At 44.1% G+C, this 21,338-nt stretch overlaps 1 pseudogene; it reads right to left on the minus strand.

Moving 5' to 3' along the window:
- The window catches only part of LOC135528526 (bMERB domain-containing protein 1-like), a 56,116-nt pseudogene that overhangs the window by 15,865 nt on the left and 18,913 nt on the right, over window positions 1-21,338 (minus strand).

Raw genomic sequence — 21,338 nt, forward strand, 5'->3', positions numbered from 1 at the left:
AAATTACATTTAATCTCTTCACCAATAATTTTATATTCAAACATTTAAATTGAACAACAATTCCATGTGAATCCGATAACTACTATGTGCAGACTTTCCACTGTAGAGTTTGTCATCCTATCATTGATGAGAATGTCTCAGATGACAACCGAACTGACATAATATTCATTAAGTACCACCGCATATGTTCAATTGGTCGGATTACCATTTTCACCCTACCTTCTGCTGTTCCCAGAATCTCTATGTTAACCAAAGGATTTTCAAATGTCACATCAGTAGGTCGAGAGAGGAAAAAGGGGGGAGAGGTATTTATGACTGTCATAAACCTACCTCCATGCCAACATCATGACAGTTATTACATGCTGCATAAGAGCAGTGGTGGAGAAAGTACCCAATTGTCATACTTGAGTAAACGTAAAAGATACCGTAATAGAAAATGACTCAAGCAAAAGTGAAAGTCACCCAGTAAAATATTACTTGAGTAAAAAGTCTAAAAGAATTTTGTTTAAAATATACTTCAGTGTCAAAAGTAAAAGTCAAAATCATTTCAAATGTCAACTTCCTTATATTAAGCAATCCAGACGGCATAATTTTCATGTATTTTTAAATGTACGGATCGCCATGGGCATGCTCCAACACTAAGACATCATTTACAAATGAAACATGTGTTTAGTGAATCCACCAGATCAGAGGCAGTAGGGTTGACCAGGGATGATCTGTTGATAAGTGTGTGAATTAGACAATTTTCCTGCCTTGCTAAGCATTAAAAATGTAACTTTTGGGTGTAAGGGAAAATGTATGGAGTAAAAAGTACATAATTTTCTTGAGGAATGTGGTAAAGTAAAAGTAGTCAAAATTATAAATAGTAAAGTACAGACACCCCACAAAACGACTTAAGTATTGCTTTCAAGTATTTTACTTAAGTACTTTACACCACTGCATAAGAGTCTACATACCAGATGTTATAACAAGGTGTTATGTAATTTACCAACCTTTGTGTCACATTATTACATTGAACGGAATGATGGTTGTCATAACCATGTCATATGCCCTTATAGAATGTGCACAGACACCTTAAGTAAAGTGACAATAATTTGAGATGTTATTAAATAGCTATGAATGTGCTTACACAACAGGATGGTTTGAGAGTATGACAAAACTTTACCAACCAAAGGATCTCCAAGAAACATGGGAAAATGGGAGCACAGATGTACTTAGGATTTTTATTTATTTAAAAAAGGTCCTGGATGGCAGGCAGTTTAACCCCAGTTTAACCCCAGTGATGTACTGACGTATCGTCCTAACGTATCTGCCCAGCAGCTAGCTAAGCAGCTAGCTAAGCAGCTAAGCAGCTAGCTAACATCCACTGTCCACTAGCACTGTAGTAACTATTACACTCAACTGAACGACTCGATTAGCGTAGTGTCAGCTAGCTACATAGTTGTCTTCGTATCCAAGATAATTGTGCAGTTTAGAGTGTGTAGACTTAGAGTGATTATCTTCATTTACCGAGGTTAGCTAGCCAGCTATTTGTCGTCCTTAACGTAGGAAATGCTGCTAGCTAGCTAGCCAACAGCTAGCCAACCTCTACCGAATTGAACTCCAACTACCCGGTCAACATTCCGCGTCGTTCCACAGGTAGTATCACATTTTCATTTCACTTCATTACAGTACAACGGTTTGATTTGTTTGATCGTAGCTAGCCAGCTACATAGCCGTCTTTGTATCTAAGACAATTGTGTAGTCTAGAGCGATTTTCTAGGTTAGCTTTCTAGGTTAGCTGGCCAGCTATTGTCGTTCTTCTACTGTTTGAATAGCAGCACCGTAGTAACTATTACAGTACAACGGTTTGTTTTGTTTGATCGTAGCTAGCTAGATACATAGCCGTCTTTGTATCTAAGACAATTGTGTAGCCTAGAGCGATTTTCTAGGTTAGCCAGCCAGCTATTGTCGTTCTTTTAAGTAACGGAACGCAATCAACCTTGCTAGCTAGCCAGCTAGCCCCCGAATAGCAGCACTGTAGAAACTATTACACTCGACGGAACGACTTGATTAGTGTAGTGTCAACATCGCAGCCACTACCAGCTAGCCTACTCCAGCAGTACTGTTTCATTTCAATCATTTTAGTCAATAAGATTCTTGCTACGTAAGCTTAACTTTCTGAACATTCGAGACGTGTAGTCCACTTGTCATTCCAATCTCCTTTGCATTAGCGTAGCCTCTTCTGTACCCTGTTAACTATGTGTCTATCTATCCCTGTTCTCTCCTCTCTGCACAGACCATACAAACGCTCCACACCGCGTGGCCGCGGCCACCCTAATCTGGTGGTCCCAGCGCGCACGACCCACGTGGAGTTCCTGGTCTCCGGTAGCCTCTGGAACTGCCGATCTGCGGCCAACAAGGCAGAGTTCATCTCAGCCTATGCCTCCCTCCAGTCCCTCGACTTCCTGGCACTGACGGAAACATGGATCACCACAGATAACACTGCTACTCCTACTGCTCTCTCTTCGTCCACCCACGTGTTCTCGCACACCCCGAGAGCTTCTGGTCAGCGGGGTGGTGGCACCGGGATCCTCATCTCTCCCAAGTGGTCATTCTCTCTCTCTCCCCTTACCCATCTATCTATCGCCTCCTTTGAATTCCATGCTGTCACAGTTACCAGCCCTTTCAAGCTTAACATTCTTATCATTTATCGCCCTCCAGGTTCCCTCGGAGAGTTCATCAATGAGCTTGATGCCTTGATAAGCTCCTTTCCTGAGGACGGCTCACCTCTCACAGTCCTGGGCGACTTTAACCTCCCCACGTCTACCTTTGACTCATTCCTCTCTGCCTCCTTCTTTCCACTCCTCTCCTCTTTTGACCTCACCCTCTCACCTTCCCCCCTACTCACAAGGCAGGCAATACGCTCGACCTCATCTTTACTAGATGCTGTTCTTCCACTAACCTCACTGCAACTCCCCTCCAAGTCTCCGACCACTACCTTGTATCCTTTTCCCTCTCGCTCTCATCCAACACTTCCCACACTGCCCCTACTCGGATGGTATCGCGCCGTCCCAACCTTCGCTCTCTCTCCCCCGCTACTCTTTCCTCTTCCATCCTTTCATCTCTTCCCTCTGCTCATACCTTCTCCAACCTTTCTCCTGACTCTGCCTCCTCAACCCTCCTCTCTTCCCTTTCTGCATCCTTTGACTCTCTATGTCCCCTATCCTCCAGGCCGGCTCGGTCCTCCCCTCCCGCTCCGTGGCTCGATGACTCATTGCGAGCTCACAGAACAGAGCTCCGGGCAGCCGAGCGGAAATGGAGGAAAACCCGCCTCCCTGCGGACCTGGCATCCTTTCACTCCCTCCTCTCTACATTTTCCTCCTCTGTCTCTGCTGCTAAAGCCACTTTCTACCACTCTAAATTCCAAGCATCTGCCTCTAACCCTAGGAAGCTCTTTGCCACCTTCTCCTCCCTTCTGAATCCTCCTCCCCTCCCCCCCCTCCTCCCTCTCTGCAGATGACTTCGTCAACCATTTTGAAAAGAAGGTCGACGACATCCGATCCTCGTTTGCTAAGTCAAACGACACCGCTGGTTCTGCTCACACTGCCCTACCCTGTGCTCTGACCTCTTTCTCCCCTCTCTCTCCAGATGAAATCTCGCTTCTTGTGACGGCCGGCCGCCCAACAACCTGCCCGCTCGACCCTATCCCCTCCTCTCTCCTCCAGACCATTTCCGGGGACCTTCTCCCTTACCTCACCTCGCTCATCAACTCATCCCTGACCGCTGGCTACGTCCCTTCCGTCTTCAAGAGAGCGAGAGTTGCACCCCTTCTGAAGAAACCTACACTCGATCCCTCCGATGTCAACAACTACAGACCAGTATCCCTTCTTTCTTTTCTCTCCAAAACTCTTGAACGTGCCGTCCTTGGCCAGCTCTCCCTCTATCTCTCTCAGAATGACCTTCTTGATCCAAATCAGTCAGGTTTCAAGACTAGTCATTCAACTGAGACTGCTCTTCTCTGCATCACGGAGGCGCTCCGCACTGCTAAAGCTAACTCTCTCTCCTCTGCTCTCATCCTTCTAGACCTATCGGCTGCCTTCGATACTGTGAACCATCAGATCCTCCTCTCCACCCTCTCCGAGTTGGGCATCTCCGGCGCGGCCCACGCTTGGATTGCGTCCTACCTGACAGGTCGCTCCTACCAGGTGGCGTGGCGAGAATCTGTCTCCTCGCCACGCGCTCTCACCACTGGTGTCCCCCAGGGCTCTGTTCTAGGCCCTCTCCTATTCTCGCTATACACCAAGTCACTTGGCTCTGTCATAACCTCACATGGTCTCTCCTATCATTGCTATGCAGACGACACACAATTAATCTTCTCCTTTCCCCCTTCTGATGACCAGGTGGCGAATCGCATCTCTGCATGTCTGGCAGACATATCAGTGTGGATGACGGATCACCACCTCAAGCTGAACCTCGGCAAGACGGAGCTGCTCTTCCTCCCGGGGAAGGACTGCCCGTTCCATGATCTCGCCATCACGGTTGACAACTCCATTGTGTCCTCCTCCCAGAGCGCTAAGAACCTTGGCGTGATCCTGGACAACACCCTGTCGTTCTCAACCAACATCATGGCGGTGGCCCGTTCCTGTAGGTTCATGCTCTACAATATCCGCAGAGTACGACCCTGCCTCACCCAGGAAGCGGCGCAGGTCCTAATCCAGGCACTTGTCATCTCCCGTCTGGATTACTGCAACTCGCTGTTGGCTGGGCTCCCTGCCTGTGCCATTAAACCCCTACAACTCATCCAGAACGCCGCAGCCCGTCTGGTGTTCAACCTTCCCAAGTTCTCTCACGTCACCCCGCTCCTCCGCTCTCTCCACTGGCTTCCAGTTGAAGCTCGCATCCGCTACAAGACCATGGTGCTTGCCTACGGAGCTGTGAGGGGAACGGCACCGCAGTACCTCCAGGCTCTGATCAGGCCCTACACCCAAGCAAGGGCACTGCGTTCATCCTCCTCTGGCCTGCTCGCCTCCCTACCATTGAGGAAGTACAGTTCCCGCTCAGCCCAGTCAAAACTGTTCGCTGCTCTGGCCCCCCAATGGTGGAACAAACTCCCTCACGACGCCAGGACAGCGGAGTCAATCACCACCTTCCGGAGACACCTGAAACCCCACCTCTTCAAGGAATACCTAGGATAGGATAAGTAATCCTTCTCACCCCCCCTTAATGACTTAGATGCACTATTGTAAAGTGGCTGTTCCACTGGATGTCAGAAGGTGAATTCACCAATTTGTAAGTCGCTCTGGATAAGAGCGTCTGCTAAATGACTTAAATGTAATGTAAATGTACTGGGCCGAACGCACTACCCTCTGTCGTGCCTTGCGGTCAGAGGCCGAGCAATTGCCGTACCAGGCAGTGATGCAACCAGTGCTCTCGATGTTGCAGGTGTAGAACCTTTTGAGGATCTCAGGACCCATACCAAATCTTTTTAGTTTCCTGAGGGGGGATAGGCTTTGTTGTGCCCTCTTCACGACTGTCTTGGTATGTTTGGAACATTCTAGTTTGTTGTTGATGTGGACACCAAGGAACTTGAAGCTCTCAACCTGCTCGACTATAGCCCCTTTGATGAGAATGGGGGCGTGCTCAGTCCTCCTTTTCCTGTAGTCCACAATAATCTCCTTAGTCTTGGTTACGTTGAGGGATATGTTGTTATTCTGGCACCACCCGGCCAGGTCTCTGACTTCCTCCCTATAGGCTGTCTTGTCGTTGTCGGTGATCAGGCCTACCACTGTTGTGTCGTCTGCAACCTTAATGATGGTGTTGGAGTCGTGCCTGGCCATGCAGTCGTGGGTGAACAGGGAGTACAGGAGGGGAGCTCCTGGGGAGCCCCAGTGTTGAGGATCAGCGTGGCAGATGTGTTGCTACCTACCCTCACCACCTGGGGGCGTCAGGAAGTCCAGGATCCAGTTGCAGAGGGAGGTGTTTAGTCCCAGGCTCTTTAGCTTAGTGATGAGCTTTGAGGGTACTATGGTGTTGAACGCTGAGCTGTCGTCAACGAATAGCATTCTCACATAAGTGTTCCTTTTGTCCAGGTGGGAAAGGGCAGTGTGGAGTGCAATAGAGATTGCATCATCTGTGGATCTGTTTGGGCGGTATGGAAATTGGAGTTGGTCTAGGGTTTCTGGGATAATGGTGTTGATGTGAGCCATTACCAACCTTTCAAAGCACTTCATGGCTACGGACGTGAGTGCTACGTGTCTGTAGTCATATAAGCAGGTTGCCTTTATGTTCTTGGGCACAGGGACTATGGTGGTCTGCTTGAAACATGTTGGTTTTACAGACTCAATCAGGGACATGTTGAAAATGTCAGTGAAGACACCTGCCAGTTGGTCAGCACATGCCCGGAGCACACATCCTGGTAAACCGTCTGGCCCCGCAGCCTTGTGGATGTTGACCTGTTTAAAGGTCTTACTCATGTCGGCTACGGAGAGCGTAATCACACAGTCATCCGAAACAGCTGATGCTCTCATGCATGCCTCAGTGTTGCTTGCCTCAAAGCGAGCATAGAAGTGATTTAGCTCATCTGGTAGGCTCGTGTCACTGGGCAGCTCGCAGCTGTGCTTCCCTTTGTATTCCGTAATAGTGTCAACAGAATTTAATAATTCCTATATGCGTCTATTGTTCACTCTGTCTGTTTCTAAGAATTTGTATGAGCCTTATTTGCATAAAATAGACAGAGACCAGTCTCAGAATCAGCCAATAGCATTTATTGTCGTGAGAGCGCTCCCATTGAACCACGAACAACAGTTTATACACAAAATATGACGTCATTGGTTATAGAATGAATCTCCTCCTCTCGAACCAAAACAAAGCAGGTTCAAAAGTTTATTCCAACCCACTAGCGCACTCCAGACACCCACTATATCAAGATTAACCTCTGAAGTGTCACCATCATCTATCACTATTTAGCAGAAAGTTCCAGATAATGGAAAACCTAGGTTGACTCTTGCTGCCTTATCTAAACGCCCCAGAGTTAATGTTAAGTCGGTTCAACCATAGGTTAATGACACTCTCTGCTTACTCCAAACACATACAACACATACCTCTCCAACTAAGTTGGAATGGTGTTTATTATGTTTAATTACTCCTTGTTCATGCTACATAATCTCTTCCTTATGAATTAACATTATTATTCAGATATAATAAAAACAGATTATAGTTTAATTAGTTAAAGTTCTATTTAAATGTAGACATTGTTTAGTCATTATTCATACAATTCCTATCAAATAGTTTGCAAGCCCTGCCACATAAGACGAGCGTCGGAGCTGGTGTAGTTTGATTCAATCTTAGCCCTGTATTGACGCTTTGCCTGTTTGATGGTTCTTCACAGGACATAGTAGGATTTCTTATAAGCTTCCGGGTTAGAGTCCCGCACCTTGAAAGCGGCAGCTCTACCCTTTAGCTCAGTGCGAATGTTGCCTGTAATCCATGGCTTCTGCTTGGGGTATGATCTCGCTGGCATAAGAACTCTCAATAACATTTCATTGGATACGTGAAAGTATGTGAAATAATATATTGTGGGATGTTCTGCAAAGTAAGGAATTACTCCTGTAGCTAGCAAACAATCATGTTAGCATATTTCGTACTGAGATTACTGTTCTTGAGTTTAAAATAATAAATACTGCTATCATTAGCTTATTTTCTTACTGCCCTGAGTTTAAGACAAGGGCTTAGCTGTATGGGAAATAAGAACATTTCCAAGAACAAATCCAAGAGCTTTATGTTCAAGAATCTAATTTCTTCTTAACCTTTGGCTTAAGGAGAAACATGAGAAATAACGCAATAACATTTCCAATAACCTTTTTGAAGAATATGAACTTTGCTTAACTTTCTTCGTAAGTCTATAGATAAGGAAAAATGGCAGTAAAGAAGACATTTCTTCTTAAGAGGGTTTTGTGAATCTGCTAAATTATGTAAATGTAAAAATGTACCCTAGCAATTTTAATTTTTGTTTTAAAATTATATTTGCTTCCGTTTCATTTTAAAGTGTGTTTTTTTGGCAAGTTGTTGACGTTAAGAGTCATTTTTTTATAAAAAAAATCCTAAGTACATCTGTGCTCCCATTTGTCTATATTTCTTGGAGATCCTTTGAATGGTAACATTGTGTGATGCTCTCAACTCATCACATGGTATAAGCAGATTCAGAACTTTTATATAACCTAAAATTAATGTCACTTTACTAAGGTGTCTGTGCACACTCTATATGGGCATATGACATGGTTATGACAACCATCATTCCGTTCAGTGTAATAATGTGACACAGAGATGAGTAAATGACATTACATCCTGTTCAAACATCTGGTATGCAGACTCTTATGCAGCATGTAATAACATATGACATAAGTTGTCATGCAGACTGTAAAATAGTAGTTGTTATTAACCGTTGACAGAGCACATGACAACAGCATGAACAGTCATTTTCAGAACCCATTATAATCAGTTGTATAACATCTCATGCAGTGACTCTTAACTAATTACAACAACTTTTGACAACTTATGACAAAAGTTACAAGGGCTTTGTGTATGCATGCATAAGGACACCTACAGTAACGTTTTACCAAATAATTATTAAGTGAGGTCAGTAGTCCCTTCACCATGCACAAAATGTAATAGCTGTATAATTTGTATATAATAACAGAGTCCTGTGAAGAGATACTGTATACATTATCATGACAGAAGTGACAAACTCAAACCATTCTTTAAACAATGTTTCCCTAATATCTACCAAAATATGTACACTGTCAACAGGGGTTAAATCAGTGGTAGAACAAACTCAATATATGACAGGATGAACAGTCATTTTTAAAACCAATTATAACCGGTTTTATAACATCTTATGCAGTGAATCATGATTCATTAAACCTAGTTATGACAGCTTATTACAAATGTTATAATGTGTTTTATAAACTGGGTAGTTTGGACCCTGGTTGATGATTGGCTGAAAGCCGTGGTATATCAGACATAATAAACTGGGTGGTTCGAGCCATGAATGATGATTGGCTGAAATCCATGGGTATGACAAAACATGTATTTTTACTGCTCTAATTATGTTGGTTACCAGTTTATAATAGCAATAAGGAACCTCTGGGTTTTGTGATATGTGGCCAATATACCACATGTTGCGTCGTGCATAAGAACAGCCCTTAGCCATGGTATATTGGCCATATATCACACCCCCTCTGGCCTTAATATAACTGTTATAAGGCTTTATGAATGCATGCATAAGAACACCTACAGTAAAGTGTTACCAATTATTTTACAGCACTTACAACCCATGAAAAATCTGAAATCAGAAAATCCACAACAATTTACATGTCAAAGGATACAACGAGAATGTCAGTTTCATTAAGCACAAATGAATTTACCCTGCGTGAGAAAGGCCCCACATGATCCCACCTGACTATGAAAGATAGGCATCGTTTGTCAAGAATTGTTTATGCTTATGGCACACTTGATTCTGTGTACTTTGAACCTGTAGAGGGTGTGGTGTTGGACAGAGGTCAGGAAGAGATTGTCTGTCCAATCAGAGGCAATCTTTACTGCCATTGACGGCAAGTTTTACAGTATGTCTAGAAAACACTATTCTCATACTCATTGCCCTAACAAAAGTGAAGAAAACAACACAATGTCAACATGAATTATACCTGGTACGGACACCAGTTTCTGGAGCTCCTTCTTGAGGCGAGTGATTTCCTTACACAGCTGAATGTCATCCATCCTAAAGACATAAACATTTAATTATTTAAAAACCCTGCCTTATTAAAAATGTATTTAACCTTTTATTTAACTAGGCAAGTCAGTTAAGAACAAATTCTTATTTTCAATAACGGCCTAGAAACAGTGGGTCAGTGGCAAAACGATTGATTTTTTTACCTTGTCAGCTCAGGGATTCGATCTTGCAACCTTTCGGTTACTAGTCCAACGCACTAACCACTAGGCTATTCAGCAAATGGTCCAATCTAAGTTTACATGTATTTCCTTATTTTTTTTGTCATTTAGCAGAAGCTCTTATCCAGAGCGACTTACAATAGTGAGTGTATACATTTTCGATACCGTTAACCCAGTATCACAGCATCACAGAGCCTACAGACATCCATTACTGTCAGCTAACTGAGAGCCTCACCTCCTCTACCTTTTTACCTGTCAGACAGGATGAACCTGCGGTGGGCAACAGCTTTAAACAGAATGCCTGACTTATTAGATATTTCAGATTTGAAACGGTGTCATCAAAGGCTAAAAACAAGATCCAATTATTAAAAACAGTGTCGGGCTTCTTTACAGTGTGTCATGACTTCCGCCGAAGTCGGTCCCTCTTCTTGTTCGGGCGGTGTTCGACGTCACCGGCCTTCTAGCCATTGCCGATCCACTTTTCATTTTCCATTTGTTTTGTCTTTGTTTTACACGCCTGGTTTCAATTTCCCAATTACATGTTCATTATTTAACCCTCTGTTTTCTCCATGGTTTTTGTGAGCGATTGTTTTATTGTAAGTTTGGTTTGATGTTTGTGGGCTTGGTATTACTTCATGTATTTGGATATTTTGAGTAAAGTTCATTGTGTTACTCATCTCTGCTGTCCTGCGCCTGACTCCTCTGCACCAGCTACACCCAGAACCTTACACAGTGCCTGTGCCAAAACCTCTCTTCTCCAATGAATGAGGAAAGGATTACCTCCCTCCCTCCATGTAACACTTTCCAAGCATTGCGATACAGTGCAATACAGGGAGTAGGACTAGGCACTCTGCTCCATGTGGTTCAACTTTTTCAGCCTGGGACCCAAATGAGAAATTCTGAACAGTTGCTGTTAAAATACAATCAATTATTTGTATTCTGAACTGGAATAAACTGATTGATCACATCACACAGATGTAGACCAGAAAACAAAACACACACACACACAGTCCTAATGAGAGGTGTGTGGCTGGTTGAAGTTTTCAACAAGTCTCTATTCTGGATTCAGTTTTCGACAGTGCAACCCTAAGGTCATGCTCAGCATTGAGTGTGTTTCTCTACTTGTTTTTTGTTTTTGTTTTATTTTAAGAGTTGAGAACCCTGACTCGCATAGGTATGTTGTGCCAAACGGGACTAGAACATCTACTACTTTCTCAGCCAGCCAGGAGACCAAACTGTGTGAGTGTGTTTGCCTCAAAAAAACATCTTGCTTCAATCAGTTTATTCCAGTTAAGAATAACAAGTATTATTGTATTTTAACAGCGACAGTTCCAACCTAGACTAGGTTTCAACAATAATTTATACAGTTAAATGTACAGTAGGCCTGATAATTTTGAATCTTCATCTGTACTGTTACTTAGGGTTGCACTGTTTCCTGAAGCATTCTGCTCTGTTCTGAAAGAACTCCCTGGGTTTACCGTCATGTTGTGGATGTTTGGTCAGGACGTGTCGTTTTGTTAATTTGTTCGTTATGCGAAGCTCATTACTAAGCACTTCCACACACAAAACACATTGTGGGAGCTCCTTGTTATAAGTTTGTATGAAAGAGAGAGAAACTCATCGCTGTATATGCGTTTCATGACAATTGAGCTCAGTCAGAACTTGTGGCTAGCATGAGTCTGTTTGATGACAGTGGTGAGTGATGGCGAGTGGGAATGACAAGTCAGTAGCTGAGACATCAGTAGGTTTATATTTGAACACATTTATGAAGATTTTACACTATTGTGGAGAGATTCTTTACATACAATAGAAATTAGCTGAAACATTTTTATGTAATTAATTTCATAATTTTTTGGGCCAAATTTCATATACACAAATGTAAATTTACAAACAGAAAACCACATTTTCGTACCCTACAAAAAGAAATTGAACTGTATTTTAAGACGGTTAAATGCTCTACTAAAAAAAAAAGCTGTTAGAATTGTAAGTATATGTATGTCCCTTAAGGTCCTTGTGTAATTGTAATGTGATATTGTACCCTCTAGCTCGATTGTCCATTGTTTGTAATCTATGTATGCTTGTGTTCCCTCATGTGCTTTATGTATTGATTTGTTGTTAATAAAAAATTAAAAAATAAAAAGATTGATTGACAATAAAAAATAAAAAAAAAGTTGAGAAAAAAAAGACAAGTCAGTAGCTGACAGCGTGTCATCTGCTGCCTCAACGACAGCGCATCATCAGCTGCCTGAACCACAGCGCTGCATTGTGTGTCGTGAAGTGATCTTCAAGAAAACTACAGAAAACAAGATCCGGTAAACCGCAAAGCACACGGGCATCTCCCTCTCACACTTGCGCAGCAGCCAAACTGAGCAGAGGCCGCTGCTTAAATTAATCAGAAAGCGCATTGAACAGAGAGCGCACGTACACTTGGCCAAATCAATTTGAGTAATTAATCAAACAATTATAAATGTACACTGACACGTCGCGATCCACCATTAACAGGTCTCGTGGGTCGCGACCCCTACTTTAAGAAAAGCGGCTCTAGATGCTGGAGAGTGGTGTCAAACAGACAGGGTACATCATCCATGACTAGGAGGATGAGACATCAGACCATGGGTTAGTTCTGGTCTCCTGCCACATGACACATTTCCCTTCTGGGGAACATCAGTGATGACTCATAGGTCAGTGTAGTGACGTACTGTAGAGCAGAACATTATTCATTCTGTAGTGTAGATAGAGCAGAACATCACTGTTGAGTGAGAGGGTCAGCTACAGTATCATCATTAGTAAGCTACATCATTGTTAATTCAGGGCTCAGTGGCAGTGCTATAATTAGAATGTTGTGGACATGGCTACTGAGTGAGGGGTCATCCCAGTGCCATCATTAAGAAGGGACAGCACTAGCTACTGAATAATGGTGCTTTCAAGACAACTGGGAACGCTGAAAAAACCAAGGTCAAATCATGACGTCCGTGATCTTCAGGCCAGAAAGTGGGAGTTCTAGAAAGATGGATCCAAGTCGGATCTCGTTTTTTTCAGAGTTCCTTGAACGCACTGATTTATTTTTTTTACCTTTATTTTACTAGGCAAGTCAGTTAAGAACAAATTTCTTATTTTCAATGACGACCTAGGAACAGTGGGTTAACTGCCTGTTCAGGGGCAGAACGACAGATTTGTACCTTGTCAGCGGGGGGGTTTGAACTTGCAACCTTTCGGTTACTAGTCCAACGCTCTAACCACTAGGCTACCTTGCAGCCCCGGTGTTGAAAGTCAGAAATTTCCGAGGTCCCAGTACCCAGCCTTATGACCTCACTAGCAACTGAGTGAGAGGTCAGCCTAATGACATCAGTAAGAAGGGACATCACTAGCTACTGAGGGAGAGGGTCAGTTTAGTAGCATTATCAATAGGGAGGATTACAGGGAAAGTTGTTTCTCACTACAGCTGAGAGGGACACATGCAGCGCATGTGAGTGCTGCATGATAACTTTTTTGCCCGCTTTGAGGACAATACAGTGCCACTGACACGGCCTGCAACGGAAACATGCGGTCTCTCCTTCACTGCAGCCGAGGTGAGTAAAACATTTAAACGTGTTAACCCTCGCAAGGCTGCAGGCCCAGACGGCATCCCCAGCCGCGCCCTCAGAGCATGCGCAGACCAGCTGGCTGGTGTGTTTACGGACAGATTCAATCAATCCCTATACCAGTCTGCTGTTCCCACATGCTTCAAGAGGGCCACCATTGTTCCTGTTCCCAAGAAAGCTAAGGTAACTGAGCTAAACGACTACCGCCCCGTAGAACTCACTTCCGTCATCATGAAGTGCTTTGAGAGACTAGTCAAGGACCATATCACCTCCACCCTACCTGACACCCTAGACCCACTCCAATTTGCTTACCGCCCAAATAGGTCCACAGACGATGCAATCTCAACCACACTGCACACTGCCCTAACCCTTCTGGACAAGAGGAATACCTATTTGAGAATGCTGTTCATCGACTACAGCTCGGCATTCAACACCATAGTACCCCCCAAGCTCGTCATCAAGCTTGAGACCCTGGGTCTCGACCCCGCCCTGTGCAACTGGGTACTGGACTTCCTGACGGGCCGCCCCCCAGGTGGTGAGGGTAGGTAACAACATCTCCTCCCCGCTGATCCTCAACACTGGGGCCCACAAGGGTGCGTTCTGAGCCCTCTCCTGTACTCCCTGTTCACCCACGACTGCGTGGCCACGCACACCTCCAACTCAATCATCATGTTTGCGGACGACACAACAGTGGTAGGCTTGATTACCAACAACGACGAGACGGCCTACAGGGAGGAGGTGAGGGCCCTCGGAGTGTGGTGTCAGGAAAATAACCTCACACTCAACGTCAACAAAACTAAGGAGATGGTTGTGGACTTTCCACATCGATGGAACAGTAGTGGAGAGAGTAGCAAGTTTTAAGTTCCTCGGCATACACATCACAGACAAACTGAATTGGTCCACTCACACAGACAGCATCGTGAAGAAGGCGCAGCAGCGCCTCTTCAACCTCAGGAGGCTGAAGAAATTCGGCTTGTCACCAAAAGCACTCACAAACTTCTACAGATGCACAATCGAGAGCATCCTGGCGGGCTGTATCACCGCCTGGTACGGCAACTGCTCCGCCCTCAACCGTAAGGCTCTCCAGAGGGTAGTGAGGTCTGCACAATGCATCACCTGGGGCAAACTACCTGCCCTCCAGGACACCTACACCACCCGATGTTACAGGAAGGCCATAAAGATCATCAAGGACATCAACCACCCGAGCCACTGCCTGTTCACCCCGCTATCATCCAGAAGGCGAGGTCAGTACAGGTGCATCAAAGCTGGGACCGAGAGACTGAAAAACAGCTTCTATCTCAAGGCCATCAGACTGTTAAACAGCCACCACTAACATTGAGTGGCTGCTGCCAACACCCTGACACTGACTCAACACCAGCCACTTTAATAATGGGAATTGATGGGAAATGATGTAAATATATCACTAGCCACTTTAAACAATGCTACCTTATATAATGTTACTTACCCTACATTATTCATCTCATATGCATACGTATATACTGTACTCTATATCATCGACTGCATCCTTATGTAATACATGTATCACTAGCCACTTTAACTATGCCACTTTGTTTACATACTCATCTCATATGTATATACTGTACTCGATACCATCTACTGTATCTTGCCTATGCTGCTCTGTACCATCACTCATTCATATATCCTTATGTACATATTCTTTATCCCCTTACACTGTGTATAAGACAGTAGTTTAGGAATTGTTAGTTAGATTACTTGTTGGTTATTACTGCATTGTCGGAACTAGAAGCACAAGCATTTCGCTACACTCGCATTAACATCTACTAACCATGTGTATGTGACAAATAAAATTTGATTTGATTTGATTTGATTTGACACTGCCCTAAGGTTTATGCATTCACTCACTGTTGTAAGTTGCTTTGGATTCAATGGTTATAAAGATGAGCTGAAGAGAGACTGACTGCATCGCTTCTTCTTTTTATAAGAACGGCATATATTCTTTATTGTTACATTAAAGACAGTAAATAGTTCATTGTTGGTTTACAGCCTAGATGAAGCTGAACCTTGACTTTTACAGTTTATACTGTAGTTTGAACCCATGCTACTCTATTCTTTATCTAAGACAATAAAGAGAACGGCAGGGCACTGTTCTTACGGTTCCCCCTGTCCGCAGGCCAACTGTGGCCATCTGGTGATGGATTCGGGGTTCTGACTCCTAAACTTGAAATAGTGTTAATTAGCACGTATCCTATTGAAGTATTGAGTGCTACAGTCTAGGGCCAACACCATAAGGCGATGGTTCTCTGTAGGAGGAATGTATATGGTGGAGGCAATTAAGCTTGAAATGTATTGAGTAAAAGGAAGGGCTGCGTTGGGTAGCTGAGCCTACAGACATCCATCACTGTCAGCTAACTGAGAGCCTCACCTCTCTACCTCCACTACCTCTCTACCTGTCAGACGGGATGAATAGGGACCTGCGGTGGGCAAGGTGCAGAATACAGATGATGTATGGCCCGAGGGGAACCACCGTATTCTACTTAAACAGATTATACTCCCTTCTATTCAATTATAATGAAATTGTTGAAGCAGCTTTGCTTCTTATCTTTGTTACCATTGTTATGAGTGGTGAGTTGAATGGGTTTTCTATAAACTTGATTTGATCACGGATGCTACTCATATTCCTGAATTGGCAACATACAGGGATCGTTACACTAACTACTTGCACTTTATATGCTCAGCTATTCTAATTAAAGTCTGATTAGATTACTGTGTTTCAAAGTCTTGGCTCTAAATGAATCACAGCTCATTCCCTGTCTCTGTGTCACAGTAAGGAATGGAGGAGATAGTGCATTCTATAGGGTTATGATGGTGTAGCACCAGTAAATATGCAGTATAATATGCAGTATAATCATGCCCGAGTATAGACATTCCTGGATTACTCCTTTCATTCCTCTCTATTGGATCACCCTGTCTCTTCTAACAGTGTACATAACTGTGAGCATGCATTCACGCACACACAGATGTGTCCCTGTGTTGAGCTTAACCCGGACCCAAAAGCCTAGAAGGGATGAGAGAGCCAAGCCTATGGGTTCATAGCTTCAACCCCGCAGCACACACACACACACTTACACACACCAACTGGTTAATGGACTGATGAATGTTTTCTTTTTTGTTCTCTTGCTTTGTTTGTTATTCTCCATGTTATGTCTTTCTCTGAGAAGCTACACATGAAAGGGCTGAAAATATCCCATATTAATATAGGTGGCCTTTGAAATAATGTTAATGAAATCAATCACTTGATAACATCAGATAACATTCATATATTAGCCATTTCTGAAACTCACTTAAATAAGTATTTTGATGATACAGCAATAGCAATACAAGGATATAACATCTATAGAATAGACAGAAATGCTTATGGGGGAGGTGTTGTTTTATATATATTTTGGGTAGCTGATATATACAGTTGAAGTTGGAAGTTTGCATATACTTCACAAATGTCTTGTCCTAACTGACTTGCCAAAACTATAGTTTGTTAACATCTACTTCATGCATGACACAAGTAATTTTTCCAACAACTGTTTACAGACAGATTATTTCACTTATAATTCACTGTATTACACTTCCAGTGGGTCAAACGTTTACATACACTTAGTTGACTGTGCCTTTAAACAGCTTGGAACATTCCAGAAAATTATGTCATGGCTTTAGAAGCTTGGCATAGGCTAATTGACATAATTTGAGTCAGTTGGAGGTGTACCTGTGGATGTATTTCAAGGCCTACCTTCAAACTCAGTGCCTCTTTGCTTGACATCCTGGGAAAATCAAAAGGAATCAGCCAAGACCTCAGAAAACAAATTGTAGACCTCCACAAGTCTGGTTCATCCTTGGAAGCAATTTCCAAACGCCTGAAGGTACCACATTCATCTGTACAAACAATAGTACGCAAGTATAAACAGCATGGGAACGTGCAGCCGTCATACCACTCATGAAGGAGAGGCGTTCTGTCTCCTAGAGATGGACGTACTTTGGTGCGAAAAGTGAAAATCAATCCCAGAACAACAGCAAAGGACCTTGTGAAGATGCTGTAAGAAACAGGTACAAAAGTATCAATATCCACAGTAAAACTAGTCCTATATCGACATAACCTGAAAGGCCGCTCAGCAAGGAAGAAGCCACTGCTCCAAAACCACCATAAAAAAATGGACTACGGTTTGCAACTGCACATGGGGACTTTTTGGAGAAATGTCCTCTGTTCTAATGAAACTGTTTGGCCATAATGACCATTGTTATGTTTGGAGGGAAAAGGGGGAGGCTTGCAAGCCAAAGAACACCATCCCAACCGTGGAGCACGGGGGTGGCAGAATCATGTTGTGGGGGTGCTTTGCTGCAGGAGGGACTGGTGCACTTCACAAAATGGATGGCATCATGAGGAAAGAATATTATGTGGATATATAGAAACAACATCTAAAGACGTCAGTCAAGAAGTTAAAGCTTGGTCGCAAATGGGTCTTCCAAATGGACAATTACCCCAAGCATACATCCAAAGTTGTAGCAAAATGGCTTAAGGACAACAAAGTCAAGGTATTGGAGTGGCCATCACAAAGCCCTCACCGCAATCCTATAGAAGATTTGTGTGCAGAACTGAAAAAGCTTGTGCGAGCAAGGAGGTCTACAAAAATTACTCTGTTACACCAGCTCTGCCATGAGGAATGGGCCAAAATTCACCCAACGTATTGTGGCTACCCAAAACATTTGACCCAAGTTAAGCATTTTAAAGGCAATGCAACCAAATACTAAGTGAGTGTATGTGTCACGACTTCTGCCGAAGTCGTTGCCTCTCCTTGTTCGGGTGGTGCTCGGCGTTCGACGTCACCGGTCTTCTAGCCATCATTGATCCATTTTTCATGCACAGGAGTTCATGCACAGGAGTTTGCTTTGGAGTTTAGGACCTTGGCTGCCGGCGCTGGATGGAGCGACAGGGCCCTGATCGACCACTACCGTTGTAGTCTACGCGAGGACGTCCGTCGGGAGCTGGCCTGTAGAGACACCACCCTCACCTTCGACCAGCTGGTGGACATGTCCATCAAGCTGGACAACATGCTGGCTACTTGTGGACGTCAAGATCGGGGTCTGGTTGTGCCATCCTCCCGCACCCTCTCTCCCGAACCTATGGAATTGGGAGGGATGGTGCGCAGGGAGACCGGAGTGGGTTCCCGCTCGAGCACCATTCATGGTCGCAGAGGGCACACTGCTGGTCGATGCCTGGTTGGTTCCTCTGGGAATAGAGAAGGCAGGAAGGGCATTCTGGCATCACCCCAGGTGAGTAGGCACCATTCTCATCCAGAGCCCTCTGTTGCACTAATGTTTGTCTCGGTCTCTTTTCCTGATTTTTCCCTGCATTCCCAGTATAAGGCGCTAGTAGATTCAGGTGCAGCTGGGAATTTCATTAATAAAAATTTAGCTCATAGTTTAGGAATCCCTATTGTTCCTGTGGATATACCTTTCCTTATTAATGCCTTAGATCACATATGTCAGAGTCAAGGCCCGCGGGCCACATCCGGCCCGCGAGAAGGTTTTTTACGGCCCCTGGGATGATCTTGATTTATTATTAGAACCGGCCCGCAGACCGCAGCAAGCCGGCAGCCCGCAGATCTTTTACACGCACCAATACTACATTTCCCACAATGCAACGGTGACGCACCGAGCAGTAGGCTGCTTCATTTCAATATTTATTGGCACAGCAGTCGTCAGCATCACAGTAAAATTAACTTTCAGATACCCATCAAAAATGGCAAAACGGAAGGTGGACACTGAGAACCGGGGTTTCAAACAAGGTGGGAGTCGGAGTATATGTTCACGGAGGTAGCTGGAAAACCTGTGTGTCTTCTGTGTGGAGAAAGTGTGGCGGTACTGAAAGAGTATAATCTGAGACGACATTATGAAACGAAACACGCGGACAAAAACAAGAATATGGACATGGAACAAAGGCTACAAAAGGCAGAGGAATTAAAACGAGGCCTCAAATCTCGACAGGCTCTGTTCAAAAAAGCCAAATCACAAGGCCAGGCTGCTGTCAAGGCCAGTTTTATTTTGGCAGAAGAGATCGCTAAATCAGCCCGGCCATTTACGGAGGGGGATTTCATCAAAAACTGCATGATTAAAGTTTGTGACGAAGTTTGCCCAGAAAAAGGCAACTCTTTTTAAATGTGAGTCTGAGCAGAAACACCATTGCCGAGAGAGTAGACCAGTTGTCCATCAATCTAAAAGAGCAGCTTGTGAAAAAGGGAAAAGATTTCATTGCATATTCCTTGGCTGTGGATGAGAGCACCGACATTTCTGACATTGCCCAGTTGTCAATTTTCATCCGCGGAGTGGACTCCAGCCTAAGCGTGACAGAGGAGTTTTTGGCTTTACGTCCTATGCATGGCACAACTACGGGGCATGATTTGTATGAAGAGGTGTCAAGATGTGTAAATGAGATGGAGCTGCCTTGGGAAAAACTCGTGGGTTTGACAACCGACGGAGCACCTGCGATGTGTGGACACAGGAGCGGACTGGTGGCGAAGATACGGGAAAAGATGCAAGAGGAAAACGCGACAGGTGAGCTGACAGCTTATCATTGTATCATACACCAGGAAGCGTTGTGCGGTAAAGCCTTGAAAATGGAGCATGTAATGAGCATCATCACGCGCACAGTTAACTTTATCAGAGCCAAAGGTTTGAATCACCGCCAGTTCAAGGCATTTCTGACGGAGTTAGAAACGGAGCATGGTGATTTGCCTTATCACACAGAGGTGCGATGGCTAAGCCAGGGAAAGGTGCTTCAAAGATGTTTCGAGCTTCGTGAGGAGATTTGTCTGTTCTTGGACAGCAAAGGGAAAGACACAACACAACTCCGAGACGAAATGTTTTTTTATTGTATTTCAATCCAATTATATTTTAAAAATATTTCAGTTGAGTGGATGATAGAAAATTGCTATTATTGTTTTTTTCTTTGAAGTAAATTTAGCCCACTTTTGCTAAAATAGAAAATATAGGCTACTGATGGTGCCTTGAATACCGGTTTCTTTCATTTAATGTTCATGTTATGGGGATTTTTATATAAAGGAAATTTGTCTTTTGTGTCTGTTGAAAATTAAAGATTACTGACAGAGCCATAAGAAAATATTGCTTTATTTATCTGATCATATTGGAATATATTTGTTAGGTTTTCAGTAGGTTCAATTAGGTTCACTAGACTATATGCGTCATTTAAAAATTTTTCAATGAACATTCGAACAGTCCGGCCCTCGGCTTGTAGCTAAATTTTTTATTTGGCCCTCCGTCCATTTGACTTTGACACCCCTGCCTTAGATAGTCGACCATTAGGGTCAGGGTTTATCAGGGAGGTAACCGCACCTTTGTGTATGACAACGCAGGAGGGTCACAAGGAGAAGATTAGTCTTTTCCTTATTGATTCTCCTGCATATTCTGTGGTGCTAGGCCTACCCTGGTTAGCTTGCCATAACCCCACTGTTTCTTGGCCACAGAGGGCTCTCACGGGGTGGTCGCGAGAATGCTCAGGTAGGTGTTTAGGGGTTTCCGTTGGTGCTACTACGGTGGAAAGTCCAGACCAGGTCTCCACCGTGCGCATTCCCCCCGAATATGCCGATTTGGCTCTCGCCTTCTGTAAAAAGAAGGCGACTCAATTACCACCCCATCGACGGGGGGATTGTGCGATAGCTCTCCTGGTAGACGCTGCATATCCCAAGAGTCACGTGTATCCCCTGTCGCAAGCGGAGACGGAGGCTATGGAGACATATGTCTTTGAATCCCTGCATCAGGGGTTCATTCAGCCATCCATTTCAC

This window comes from Oncorhynchus masou, chromosome 5 (genome assembly GCF_036934945.1).
Source record: "Oncorhynchus masou masou isolate Uvic2021 chromosome 5, UVic_Omas_1.1, whole genome shotgun sequence".
Taxonomy (NCBI): Eukaryota; Metazoa; Chordata; class Actinopteri; order Salmoniformes; family Salmonidae; genus Oncorhynchus; species Oncorhynchus masou.